Source organism: Capricornis sumatraensis, chromosome 9, assembly GCF_032405125.1.
Source record: "Capricornis sumatraensis isolate serow.1 chromosome 9, serow.2, whole genome shotgun sequence".
Classification (NCBI taxonomy): Eukaryota; Metazoa; Chordata; class Mammalia; order Artiodactyla; family Bovidae; genus Capricornis; species Capricornis sumatraensis.
Genome location: NC_091077.1, coordinates 12,084,319 through 12,099,212, shown reverse-complemented (window position 1 = coordinate 12,099,212; position 14,894 = coordinate 12,084,319).

Below are 14,894 nucleotides of genomic sequence, written 5' to 3'. Positions count from 1 at the left end.
GAATGCATCTACTAAGACCTGGAGCAACCAAATAAATAAATAAAAGCAGGTGTGTGTGAGTGGGTGGGGGGATAAGGACTCACATTTGGATTTCTTTTTATGTGCCCAGAAATTCCTGAAAGATACTCAGGAAATCAAGAGCAGTAGTTACCTGTCGGGGAAGGGAGGGTAACTAAGACTTGAGAGGAAGATCCTGCAACATAACCTTACACTCTTTGTTGAAGCATGAGAATGTGTTAACTGTTCAAAAATAAAATTAGTTTACAAATCTGGAGAATGGATCTATTTAGGATTGGTAAGATTTTATTTTATTTATTTTTTAAAAGTCTTTATTGAATTTGTTACAATGTTTTGTGGTTTTTTTTAAAATTTTTTTGGCCGCGACGCACGTGGGGTCTTGGCTCCCTGTTATTGTTCAGTGACTCAGTCGTGTTTGACTCTGTGACCCCTGGACAGCAGCACAGCAGGCTTCCCTGTCCTTCACTATCTCCCCGATCAGGTATCCACTGCTTTGGAAGGCTAAATCTTATCCACTGGACCACCAGGGAACTCCTTGTTTTACTTTATTAATTTATTTTTTACTTCACATCCTCACGGCATGTGAGATCTTAGTATTCTGACCAGGGATTGAACCCTTGACCCCTGCATTGGAAGTGTGGAATGTTAGCCACCAGACCGCTAGGATTGGAAAGGATTTGAGTGCGTTTTTATGCTGACCATGATAATGATAATGATGATGACGATAACAATAATGATATTGGTGTGTGCATGCCCAGTCTCTCAGTTGTGTCCGACTCTTTTGCTACCCCACGCACCATAGCCCACCAGCCTCCTCTGTCCTTGCGATTTCCCAGGCAAGAATCCTGGAGCGGGTTGCCCTTTCCTCCTCCAGGGGATCTTCCCAACCCAGGGATCAAACCCGCATCTCCTGGGTCTCCCACATCGCAGGCAGATTCTTGCCTGGTGAGCCACCAGGGAAGCCTACAGTGAGATTTCAGCAGGTCACCTTTTGAAATTCTTCTGTAGTTTCCTGCGGCTGCTGTAACCGTTCATCATAACCGGATGCCTCCAACAATGCGGATTTATTCCCTCACAGCTCTGGAGGCCAGAAGTTCAAAATCAGCAAGGTGTCAGCAGAGCCGTGGCTCTCTCCAAAGCCTCTTTGGTTTGCCGTTTTAGTCACTGAGTTGTGTCTGACTCTTTCAGGGATTTCGCAGGCAGGAATACTGGAGTGGGTTGCCATGTCCTTCTCCAGGGGATCTTCCCAACTCACGGGTCGAACCTGGGTTTCCTGCACTGGCAGGTGAGTTCTTTACCGATAAGCCATCAGGGGGGCCCAAAGGGCCTAGGGAGGATCTTTCCTTATCTCTTCTAGCTTCTGTGCCTCCTGGCATGACTTGGGCCTCTGTTGACTACATCACTCCAATCTCTGCCTCTGGCTCCACTTGGCCTAATCTCTTCTGTCTGCGTCAGATTTAGGGCCCACCCAGACGATCCAGGATGATGTCATTTCAAAGTCCTTTACAAGGTAAAGACCCTTTTTTTCCTGGGACTTCCCCCGGGGGCTAAGACTCCGAGTTCCCAAGGCAGGGAGCACCGGTTCCATCCCTGATCAGGAAACCAGATTCCACAACCCACAGCTAAGAGTTCAAATGCTGCAGCTGAAGATCCTGAGTGCTGCAAGAAGACTGAAGGTCTTGTGTAATGCAACTGGGCTTCCCAGGTGGCGATAGTGGTAAAGAACCCGCCCGCCAATTCAGGAGACATAAAACTGTCACAAACCTAGACAGCGTGTTAAAAAGCAGAGACATCACTTTGCCAACAAAGGTCGGTGTAGTCAAAGCTATGATTTTTCTAGTAGTCATGTATGGATGTGAGAGTTGGACCATAAAGAAGGCTGAGTGCCAAAGAATTGATGCTTTCAAACTGTGGTTTGAAGAGGAGATCAAACCAGTCAATCCTAAAGGAAATCAGTCCTAAATATTCATTGGAAGGACTGATGCTGAAACTGAAGCTCCAATACTTTGGCTACCTGATGGAAGGAGCTGACTCATGGGTAAAGACCCTGGTGCTTGGGAAGATCGAGGGCAAGAAGAGAAAGGGGCAGCAAAGGATGGGTTGGTTGGATGGCATCACCGACTCAATGGACAGAAGTTTGAGCAAATTCTGGGAGATAGTGAAGGACTGGGAAGCCTGGTGTGCTGCAATTCATGGTGTCACAGAGTTAGACAAAAACAACAAAGTTAGACCGATTGAACAACAACGACAAAGAGGCGAGGGTTTGATCACTGGGTCAGGAAGATCCCCTGGAGGAGGGCATGGCAACCCATTCCAGTGTTCTTGCCTGGAGAATTCTATGGACAGAGAAGCCTGGCATGCTACGACTGACTTAGCACGCACGCACATACAGCAACCTGGCACAGCCAAATAAATAATACTTTTTAAAAAACCCCTTTTTTCCCAAATAAGATCACGTTACAAGTCCTGGGGGTTAGGACATGGATATATCTTTCTGCAGTTCAGCATTCAACCTGCTTTGCTTACTGGTTGCTATGCCCAGTGGTAAGCATTTACATCACTTCACCACAGCCCCATAAAGTAACACATGCTAATTATCTCCATCTTCCCAGGGAACTCAGAGAGGTGCCGTACCTTGCTCTTAGGAAGTGGGATCTGAACCCAGCTCTGTTGGGCTCAAAACTCTGATTCTGTGTGAGGCACAGAAAGAGGCTTCTGGTCTTGGGACAGTCCATTAAAGGCAAACAGTCAGAGAGCAAATATTTTCTGGTGTGTTTGTTCATCAGCAACCCCTGGGCCAAGATCAGGGATATGTAGAAAAGGGCAGAAGGGTGTGGCCCTGGAGAGCAGCCGGGAACAGAAGGGGCAGAGGAGGGGTGAGGATTATTCATCAGGCCTTTGGAAGCAGTACAGTCAGCTCTGACTCCTGCCTTCTGGAGAGTTGCCCTTGGCTTTGGGGGCAACTGAGGCCAGGAGTTTGTCATGAAAAAAAGGACAAAGGAACAAAGTTAGAATCCAAAGAGGATGTGTCAAGTAGAAATAACATTTAATTAAGCAGCACTTACTGCGTGCCACAGAGTTTTACAAGAATTTGACGCACTCATTGAATCTTCCTCGTTTTGCCGATGAGGAAACTGAGGCCCAGAGAGGTTAAGTGACTCGTCAAAGGTCACACAGCAGGACCTAGGCAGAGATGGGATTCGAACTCAGCTCTGCCCATCACCAGAGCCCCTATGGATGATTTTTTTTAAATAGAGGTGAAAATTAAAAATAAATAAATTGAGGTGAAACTGCCATAATATAAAGTTAACAGTGTTAAAGGGAACAATTCAGGTGGTATTTAGTAGAATCCTAATGTTGTGAAACAATCACCTCTGTCTAGTTCCAAAATGGTTTCATCATCCTAAAATATACCTGGTAACAATCACTCTCGATTCCTGCCTCCTCCCAACCCTTGGCAACCACAGTCTGCCTTCTGCCTCTGTGGGTGTGCCTCTTCTGGGCATTTTCTATCCACGGGGTCATACACGATGCGACCTCTGATACCTGTCTTCTTTCGCTCAGCGTTACGTTCTCAAGGTTCATCCACACCGTGGTGTGGGTCATTGCTTCCTTCCTTTTTATGACTGTGTGATAGTCCATTGTTTGGGATGGACCACAGTTTGTTTATCCATTAATCTCTTGATTGGAATTTGGGTTGTTTTCACTCTGGCTGTTGTGACCAGTGAGACTCTGAACATGTGTGTACATGTAACACTAAAATGGTCAATGTGGAAACTTCCCTAGTGGTCCGGTGGCTAAGACTCCATGCTCCCACTTCAGGGGGCCCGGGTTCAATCCCTGGTCGGGGAAGTAGACACCACGTGTGGCGACTAAAGATCCCAGATGCCGCGACAAAGATCAAAGATCTCGAATGCTCCAACCAAGACTCAGTGCAGCCAAATAAGTATTTTTTTGTGAAAGGTGGTCCATTTTATGTCATAGGAATTGTACCTCAGTGCTTATTTATTTTTGGCTCTGCTGGGTCCTCACTGCTGTGCGGGCTTTGTCCAGCTGTGACGAGCGGGGGCTACTTTCTAGATTCTGTGGGTGGGCTTCTCTCACTGCGGGCCCTAGGGCGTGTGGGCTTCAGTAGTTCAGCTCCCGGGCTCTAGGGCACAGGCTCAGTAGCTGTGGCCCACGGATTTAGTTGTCCCATGGCATGTGCAATCTTCCAGGACCAGAGTTTATATCTGTGGCCCCTGCACTGGCAGGTGAATTCTTAACCACTAGACCACCTAGGAAGTCCAATATTTCTCTTGTTTTTAAGTAATGATATCAGCTGAGAGGGCCCAGAAGCAGCAACGTCAACCTCTACTCCCAGTAACCACAAGCAGACTCAACATCCCGATCTTGACTTCTCAATCTTGCCACCACTCTCCAGTAAAGGAAACCCAGGAAAGGAATTCCCAAATCTTTGGGAAAACGGCTGATTCTAGGACTGCGGCAGGGAAAATGTAAGATGAGCCTGGAACATCGTGTGATGCCAGAAAGTAAGGAAGTACTCAAAAAGAAATATGGAATCATGTCAAAAGAGCAGGGCCTGAGAGAAAATGCTCAGAGCAGGGGCCAACTGAAAGAGCTCCCCATGGCCAAAGCTGGAACAATTTGGGTGGAGAAATAAACAATAGTAGTATTTTATTTTCACCCAAAGAATAAAAAAACTCTTCATGAGTCCATATTGGTATAAATAAATGATGGCACAAGTAAATAAGTGGAAATGAATCAGCTCTTCCTTACAGAAGAATTCCAAAGAATAAATAATAACAAATGCAGAAGGAGAGAGGTAAATGGAAACTTACGAGTAAACAGATAGCACAGTAATAATTTCTGCACACACAATCCACCAACGAAGGCTAAACTCAGTGGATGGAATGGGAAGCAGGATCTATGCATCGCCCCAAAGCGTGTCACTCAAAGTATTTCTTGGCTAGTATGGTTTTGACATTGTAGATGTTCAGTCACTAAGTCGTGTCCGACTCCTTGTGACCCCACGGACTGCAGCACGCCAGGCTCTGCTGTCCATCACCTCCCAAAGTTTGCTTGAATTCATGTCCACTGAGTCAGTGATGCTGTCTAACCACCTCATCCTCTGTTTAACATACGTCCACAAATTTTACCCTACTCCTCCTCCAGACAGTGAAGCTTAACTCCCTCACTCTGCGTGAAGACTGGGAATGTTCTGCTTCTGGACCTAAGTAATGGATGCAGAAGTGTGTTCTGTTTGTGAAAATCCTTCTGATATCCACTGATGGTCTGGGCACTTTTCTGTATGCATATCACTCTTTGATAGAAAGTGCAACTGGTGGAATGGAGGGGAAAAAAAGGAAAAAAAAAAAAGAAACAGATTCAGTTTTGATTCAAAGATTCAGTTATCTTTTTCAGAGATGCCCTGTTGGTGTAAAAACTAATGAAAACCAGGACTTCCCTGTGGTCCAGCAGTTAAAAATCCTCCTGCCTATGTAGGGGACACAGGTTAGATCCCTCGTCCTGGAAGATTCTACATGCTGAGGGGCAACTAAGCCCATGGGCTACAACTACTGAGCTGTTGTTCCGCAACAAGAAAAGCTACCACGATGAGAAGCCGTGCACCGCAAGTAGAGAGCAGCCCCGACTTGCTGCAACTAGAGAAAGCCCAAGAGCAGCAACGAAGACTCAGCACAGCCAAAAATAAAATAAAAAATAAACTAATGAAAAGCAGGGAATTCCCTGGCAGGCCAGTGGTTAGTACTCACTGCCAAGGGTCTGGGTTCAGTCCCTGGTTGGGGATTGAAGAGTCCAGAAGCCAGCAGCCAGGGGAAAACCAAGCAAATGAAAGGCAGAGAAATGATGACAGCTGAAGTCAAGATGATGGTTACCTGGGCTTGGAAGAAGGACTTGTGATGGGGGGGTTGGGGGGGACATCAGTGGAGCCGGCACCGTCCTCCTAATCTGGGTAATGATGACAGGAGTGTTAAAAAATCATGACTTAATATATCCACTTATTTGGTTGTGCAAGGTCTTAGTCACAGTATGCGGAATCTTTCAGTTTCAGCATGCGACTTCTTAGTTGCAACAGCTGGGATCTCTTTCCCTGACCAGGGATCGAACCCAGGCCCTCTGCATCCAGAGGCTGGAGTTCTAGCCACTGGACCACCAGGAAAGTCTTTGAATCATTATTATTTTTTTAATTGTACAAATTGAGATTTTCTTTTTCATATTTCAGTGGTGTCCTAGAGCCAGTTTATACTGACTCGTGAGAACTGATTAATAACTTTTCAGGAAATTGGCTATATCACACTAACATCATGTTGGTAGCTTGAAATTGGCCAGAAACCTGTAACTGCTACAAATCAGGACCTTTTTATTTCTGGAGAGGCCCTTGAGTTGTTTTTCCCTTTTTTTTTTTGCCTTGTTGTTTTTTCATATTTTTAAAAATTGAACGATAGTTGATGTACAGCGTTCTGTTAGTTTCAGGGGTACATACATATATACACATGTGCATATACATATGTGTGCTGTGCTTAGTCGCTCAGTCGTGTCCGACCCTTTGCAACCCCTTGGACTGCAGCCTGCCAGGCTCCTCTGTCCATGGGGATTCTCCAGGCAAGAACACTGGAGTGGGTTGCCATGCTCTCCTCCAGGGAATCTTCCTGACCCAGGATCGAACCCAGATCTCCAGCATTGGAAGCGGATTCTTTACCATCTAAGCCACCAGGGAAGCCCATATATAATATACATTCTTTTTCAGATTCTTTTCCCTTGTAGGTTATTACAAAATATTGAGCATAGTTCCCTATATGTAGTAGGTCCTTGTTGGTTATCTATTTTATGTACAATAGTGTATATATGTTCCCCTGGAGGAGGGCATGGCAACCCTCTCCAGTATTCCTGCCTAGAGAATCCCATGGACCGAGGAGCCTGGCGGGCCACAGTCCATGGGGTTGCAAAGAGTCGGACATGACTGAAGTGATTTAGCACGCATGCATTCAGGCTGCATATATTAACCCGAACCTCCCAATTTATCTCTCCCCTGCTCCTTGGATGACCGTAAGTTTGTCTTCTATTTCTGTGTGTCTATTTCCATTTTGTAAGTAAGTTCCTTTGTATCTGGAGAGCCCACTGCTAAGCATTGCCCCGCACAGGACAGTTCATCTCTGAATGGAGTGGGTAGCCTTTCCCTTCTCCAGGGTATCTTCCTGACCCATGGTTCAAATCTGGGTCTCCTGCATTGCAGGCAGATTCTTTACCATCTGAGCCACCAGGGAAGCCCATGTATGATATTAGTTAAACATATAAAAGTTATTTTTTAAATTATGGTAACCTACACATAACATGACATGTATCATAGTAACCATTTTCAGTGTCCAGTTCAATGAACAGTTCATTCACATGGCGGTGTAACCATCACCACCATCTATCTTCAGAACTCTTCATCCTGTGAAACTGAAACTCTGTCCCCATTATTTTTAAAAAATTCTTTACAAATTTTCCCTGGAGGGAGAGAGAAACTAGGAGGTTGGGACTGACATAAACACACCACCCTAAATAAAAGAGATAACTAGTAAGGACCTGCTGTATAGCACAGGGAACTCTGCTCAATGCTCTGTAGTGACCTATATGAGGAAAGAATCCAAAAAAAGCAGTGGATATATATATATGTATATCGGATTCACTTTGCTGTACACCTGAAACTAACGCAACATTGTAAATCAAGTATACTCCAATAAAGACTTTTTAAAACCTTTTTTTTCCCCTTTGGAGAGCATGGGCTCTGGAGCCAGAGGCTCTGTTTAAACTTCAATCTCCACTTTCACCTACTAGCTAACCTTGGACACCTTACGTCACGGTTGTTTCCATAACGCAGAGACAATCTTAGTCCTGATCTCATAGTCCAGTGGTTCTCTAAAGTGTGGTTTCTGGAGACTTCCCTGGTGGTCCAGGGGATAAAACTCCACACACGCAAGGCAGGGTCCCAGGTTCAATCCCTGGTCAGGGAACTAGATCCCATATTCACAACTAAGAGTTCAGAGGCCACAACTATTAGTAAAAAGATCCTGCATGCTGCACCTAAGACCCAGGGCAGCCAAATAAATAAACTTTTTAAAAAAGTGTGCTTTCTGGACCAGCAGCATCTGCACGGCCCAGAAATGTGTTGCCAATGCAGATTCTCAACGGGGTTTCCCCACTGGCTCAGTGGTGAATAACCCACCTGCCAACGCAGGACAGGCAGGACATGTGAGTTCGATTCCTTGGTTTGGGAAGATCCGCTGGAGGAGGAGATGGCAACCCACTCTGAAGGAAAGCTACACGGCTCAAAATAGCCTGGAGTTAAAACTTCCCTCCAGGTCCTCCCCACCATTCTATACAGAATAAAGAGCATTCTCCCCCCAAAGAAAGGAATGGACGTTAACATTGATTACGTTCAGCTCCCAGCTGATCCCAGTCTCCGGCCCGTCTCAGGAATTCCTTACCCCGGTTGCTGAAAGCTAACTAATCAAAAATAATCATGAGGAAAAACAGACCCCCTCAGAACGATGCATCTCCGCATGTATATGTTTTCTATATATACCTACTCTCTTCTCCACTAAGTGCAGCAGCCCGCTAATCTGACTGCTGCCCCTTCTCGCCTCAATAAGGTGATCTGTTCCTGTAGAGTGCCGGTCTCTTTTGTTTTTTCTCGAATCTCGTCTTCTCTAACTCCCTTTCCTTACACACTCCAGTATTCTTGCCTGGAGAATCCCATGGACAGAGAAACCTGGCCGGCTGCAGTCCATGGGGTCGCAAAAGGGTCAGACGCAACTGAGCACGCACACACACACAGATTCTCAGATGCTCTGCAAATGGTGCCCAGCGATCTGTATTTTAACAAGCCCTCCAGATTCTGAGGCTGGCTCAGATTTTGAGAACCATTACCATAGGTTATGGAGAGTACTAAATTAATTAAACAATATCTGAAATATTTAGAGCAGTGCCTGGCCCCATACCCACACAGTGTAAGCGCTCACTATTGTTATTACAGAAGAGGCCCAGGACCCTAGCAGTAGGGGGGTAATGAGGGGCTGGTCGTGCCCTCCCTCCTGGTCTGGTGGGGGTCTGGTTCCTGCTGATAGCTTAACGGTGAACCCACTGGAGTGGGTTGCCATGCTCTCCTCCAGGGAATCTTCCTGACCCAGGATCGAACCCAGATCTCTGGCACTGGAAGCGGATTCTTTACCATCTAAGCCACCAGGGAAGCCCATATATAATATACATTCTTTTTCAGATTCTTTTCCCTTGTAGGTTATTACAAAATATTGAGCATTGTTCCCTATATGTAGTAGGTCCTTGTTGGTTATCTATTTTATGTACAGTAGTGGATATATGTTCCCCTGGAGGAGGGCATGGCAACCCTCTCCAGTATTCCTGCCTAGAGAATCCCATGGACCGAGGAGCCTGGCGGGCCACAGTCCATGGGGTCGCAAAGAGTCGGACATGACTGAAGTGACAGCACGCATGCATTCAGGCTGCATATATTAACCCGAACCTCCCAATTTCTCTCTCCCCTGCTCCCCTACTCCCCTACTCTCTGACCCATATGAGGAAAGAATCCAAAAAAAGCAGTGGATATATATATATATGTATATCTGATGCACTTTGCTGTACACCTGAAACTAACGCAACATTGTAAATCAACTATACTCCAATAAAGACTTTTTAAAAACTTTTTTTCCCCTTTTGGAGACCATAAGTTTGTCTTCTATTTCTGTGTGTCTATTTCCATTTTGTAAGTAGGTTCCTTTGTATCTGGAGAGCCCACTGCTAAACATTGCCCCGCATAGGACAGTTCGTCTCTGAATGGAGTGGGTAGCCTTTCCCTTCTCCAGGGTATCTTCCTGACCCATGGTTCAAATCTGGGTCTCCTGCATTGCAGGCAGATTCTTTACCATCTGAGCCACCAGGGAAGCCCATGTATGATATTAGTTAAACATATAAAAATTATTTTTTAAATTATGGTAACCTACACATAACATGACATGTATCATAGTAACCATTTTCAGTGTCCAGTTCAATGAACAGTTCATTCACATGGCGGTGTAACCATCACCACCATCTATCTTCAGAACTCTTCATCCTGTGAAACTGAAACTCTGTCCCCATTATTTTTAAAAAATTCTTTACAAATTTTCCCTGGAGGGAGAGAGAAACTAGGAGGTTGGGACTGACATAAACACACCACCCTAAATAAAAGAGATAACTAGTAAGGACCTGCTGTATAGCACAGGGAACTCTGCTCAATGCTCTGTAGTGACCTATATGAGGAAAGAATCCAAAAAAAGCAGTGGATATATATATATATGTATATCGGATTCACTTTGCTGTACACCTGAAACTAACGCAACATTGTAAATCAAGTATACTCCAATAAAGACTTTTTAAAACCTTTTTTTTCCCCTTTGGAGAGCATGGGCTCTGGAGCCAGAGGCTCTGTTTAAACTTCAATCTCCACTTTCACCTACTAGCTAACCTTGGACACCTTACGTCACGGTTGTTTCCATAACGCAGAGACAATCTTAGTCCTGATCTCATAGTCCAGTGGTTCTCTAAAGTGTGGTTTCTGGAGACTTCCCTGGTGGTCCAGGGGATAAAACTCCACACACGCAAGGCAGGGGTCCCAGGTTCAATCCCTGGTCAGGGAACTAGATCCCATATTCACAACTAAGAGTTCAGAGGCCACAACTATTAGTAAAAAGATCCTGCATGCTGCACCTAAGACCCAGGGCAGCCAAATAAATAAACTTTTTAAAAAAGTGTGCTTTCTGGACCAGCAGCATCTGCACGGCCCAGAAATGTGTTGCCAATGCAGATTCTCAACGGGGTTTCCCCACTGGCTCAGTGGTGAATAACCCACCTGCCAACGCAGGACAGGCAGGACATGTGAGTTCGATTCCTTGGTTTGGGAAGATCCGCTGGAGGAGGAGATGGCAACCCACTCTGAAGGAAAGCTACACGGCTCAAAATAGCCTGGAGTTAAAACTTCCCTCCAGGTCCTCCCCACCATTCTATACAGAATAAAGAGCATTCTCCCCCCAAAGAAAGGAATGGACGTTAACATTGATTACGTTCAGCTCCCAGCTGATCCCAGTCTCCGGCCCGTCTCAGGAATTCCTTACCCCGGTTGCTGAAAGCTAACTAATCAAAAATAATCATGAGGAAAAACAGACCCCCTCAGAACGATGCATCTCCGCATGTATATGTTTTCTATATATACCTACTCTCTTCTCCACTAAGTGCAGCAGCCCGCTAATCTGACTGCTGCCCCTTCTCGCCTCAATAAGGTGATCTGTTCCTGTAGAGTGCCGGTCTCTTTTGTTTTTTCTCGAATCTCGTCTTCTCTAACTCCCTTTCCTTACACACTCCAGTATTCTTGCCTGGAGAATCCCATGGACAGAGAAACCTGGCCGGCTGCAGTCCATGGGGTCGCAAAAGGGTCAGACGCAACTGAGCACGCACACACACACAGATTCTCAGATGCTCTGCAAATGGTGCCCAGCGATCTGTATTTTAACAAGCCCTCCAGATTCTGAGGCTGGCTCAGATTTTGAGAACCATTACCATAGGTTATGGAGAGTACTAAATTAATTAAACAATATCTGAAATATTTAGAGCAGTGCCTGGCCCCATACCCACACAGTGTAAGCGCTCACTATTGTTATTACAGAAGAGGCCCAGGACCCTAGCAGTAGGGGGGTAATGAGGGGCTGGTCGTGCCCTCCCTCCTGGTCTGGTGGGGGTCTGGTTCCTGCTGATAGCTTAACGGTGAACCCACTGGAGTGGGTTGCCATGCTCTCCTCCAGGGAATCTTCCTGACCCAGGATCGAACCCAGATCTCTGGCACTGGAAGCGGATTCTTTACCATCTAAGCCACCAGGGAAGCCCATATATAATATACATTCTTTTTCAGATTCTTTTCCCTTGTAGGTTATTACAAAATATTGAGCATTGTTCCCTATATGTAGTAGGTCCTTGTTGGTTATCTATTTTATGTACAGTAGTGGATATATGTTCCCCTGGAGGAGGGCATGGCAACCCTCTCCAGTATTCCTGCCTAGAGAATCCCATGGACCGAGGAGCCTGGCGGGCCACAGTCCATGGGGTCGCAAAGAGTCGGACATGACTGAAGTGACAGCACGCATGCATTCAGGCTGCATATATTAACCCGAACCTCCCAATTTCTCTCTCCCCTGCTCCCCTACTCCCCTACTCTCTGACCCATATGAGGAAAGAATCCAAAAAAAGCAGTGGATATATATATATATGTATATCTGATGCACTTTGCTGTACACCTGAAACTAACGCAACATTGTAAATCAACTATACTCCAATAAAGACTTTTTAAAAACTTTTTTTCCCCTTTTGGAGACCATAAGTTTGTCTTCTATTTCTGTGTGTCTATTTCCATTTTGTAAGTAGGTTCCTTTGTATCTGGAGAGCCCACTGCTAAACATTGCCCCGCATAGGACAGTTCGTCTCTGAATGGAGTGGGTAGCCTTTCCCTTCTCCAGGGTATCTTCCTGACCCATGGTTCAAATCTGGGTCTCCTGCATTGCAGGCAGATTCTTTACCATCTGAGCCACCAGGGAAGCCCATGTATGATATTAGTTAAACATATAAAAATTATTTTTTAAATTATGGTAACCTACACATAACATGACATGTATCATAGTAACCATTTTCAGTGTCCAGTTCAATGAACAGTTCATTCACATGGCGGTGTAACCATCACCACCATCTATCTTCAGAACTCTTCATCCTGTGAAACTGAAACTCTGTCCCCATTATTTTTAAAAAATTCTTTACAAATTTTCCCTGGAGGGAGAGAGAAACTAGGAGGTTGGGACTGACATAAACACACCACCCTAAATAAAAGAGATAACTAGTAAGGACCTGCTGTATAGCACAGGGAACTCTGCTCAATGCTCTGTAGTGACCTATATGAGGAAAGAATCCAAAAAAAGCAGTGGATATATATATATATGTATATCGGATTCACTTTGCTGTACACCTGAAACTAACGCAACATTGTAAATCAAGTATACTCCAATAAAGACTTTTTAAAACCTTTTTTTTCCCCTTTGGAGAGCATGGGCTCTGGAGCCAGAGGCTCTGTTTAAACTTCAATCTCCACTTTCACCTACTAGCTAACCTTGGACACCTTACGTCACGGTTGTTTCCATAACGCAGAGACAATCTTAGTCCTGATCTCATAGTCCAGTGGTTCTCTAAAGTGTGGTTTCTGGAGACTTCCCTGGTGGTCCAGGGGATAAAACTCCACACACGCAAGGCAGGGGTCCCAGGTTCAATCCCTGGTCAGGGAACTAGATCCCATATTCACAACTAAGAGTTCAGAGGCCACAACTATTAGTAAAAAGATCCTGCATGCTGCACCTAAGACCCAGGGCAGCCAAATAAATAAACTTTTTAAAAAAGTGTGCTTTCTGGACCAGCAGCATCTGCACGGCCCAGAAATGTGTTGCCAATGCAGATTCTCAACGGGGTTTCCCCACTGGCTCAGTGGTGAATAACCCACCTGCCAACGCAGGACAGGCAGGACATGTGAGTTCGATTCCTTGGTTTGGGAAGATCCGCTGGAGGAGGAGATGGCAACCCACTCTGAAGGAAAGCTACATGGCTCAAAATAGCCTGGAGTTAAAACTTCCCTCCAGGTCCTCCCCACCATTCTATACAGAATAAAGAGCATTCTCCCCCCAAAGAAAGGAATGGACGTTAACATTGATTACGTTCAGCTCCCAGCTGATCCCAGTCTCCGGCCCGTCTCAGGAATTCCTTACCCCGGTTGCTGAAAGCTAACTAATCAAAAATAATCATGAGGAAAAACAGACCCCCTCAGAACGATGCATCTCCGCATGTATATGTTTTCTATATATACCTACTCTCTTCTCCACTAAGTGCAGCAGCCCGCTAATCTGACTGCTGCCCCTTCTCGCCTCAATAAGGTGATCTGTTCCTGTAGAGTGCCGGTCTCTTTTGTTTTTTCTCGAATCTCGTCTTCTCTAACTCCCTTTCCTTACACACTCCAGTATTCTTGCCTGGAGAATCCCATGGACAGAGAAACCTGGCCGGCTGCAGTCCATGGGGTCGCAAAAGGGTCAGACGCAACTGAGCACGCACACACACACAGATTCTCAGATGCTCTGCAAATGGTGCCCAGCGATCTGTATTTTAACAAGCCCTCCAGATTCTGAGGCTGGCTCAGATTTTGAGAACCATTACCATAGGTTATGGAGAGTACTAAATTAATTAAACAATATCTGAAATATTTAGAGCAGTGCCTGGCCCCATACCCACACAGTGTAAGCGCTCACTATTGTTATTACAGAAGAGGCCCAGGACCCTAGCAGTAGAGGGGTAATGAGGGGCTGGTCGTGCCCTCCCTCCTGGTCTGGTGGGGGTCTGGTTCCTGCCGATAGCTTAACGGTGAACGGTGTCGGATTCACGATCTCCGAAGATTTAGTTTCGGGACCAGGTACCAGCTTTGTCACTGAGAGCTGTTGCATAGCAGAGTTTTATTAAAGTGAAAAGGAGACAGAGAAAGCTTCTGACATAGACATCAGAAGGGGGACAGAGACTGCCCCACTCGCTAATCTTAGCAAGGGAGCTATATGCTTTTCAGTTGGTTATTAACAATAAATCGAAAGAATGTCTCAAGGTTGTAAAGGTCTTACCAGACCCACTCCCACAATATACATTTTATAAAATGATAGGATTAGTCAGAAGGTTCTCAAGAAGGAGAAACATGTCCTCAAGCAGGATACATTGTTGTTATATAGTCATTGGTACAGAATTAGAGGAAAAAC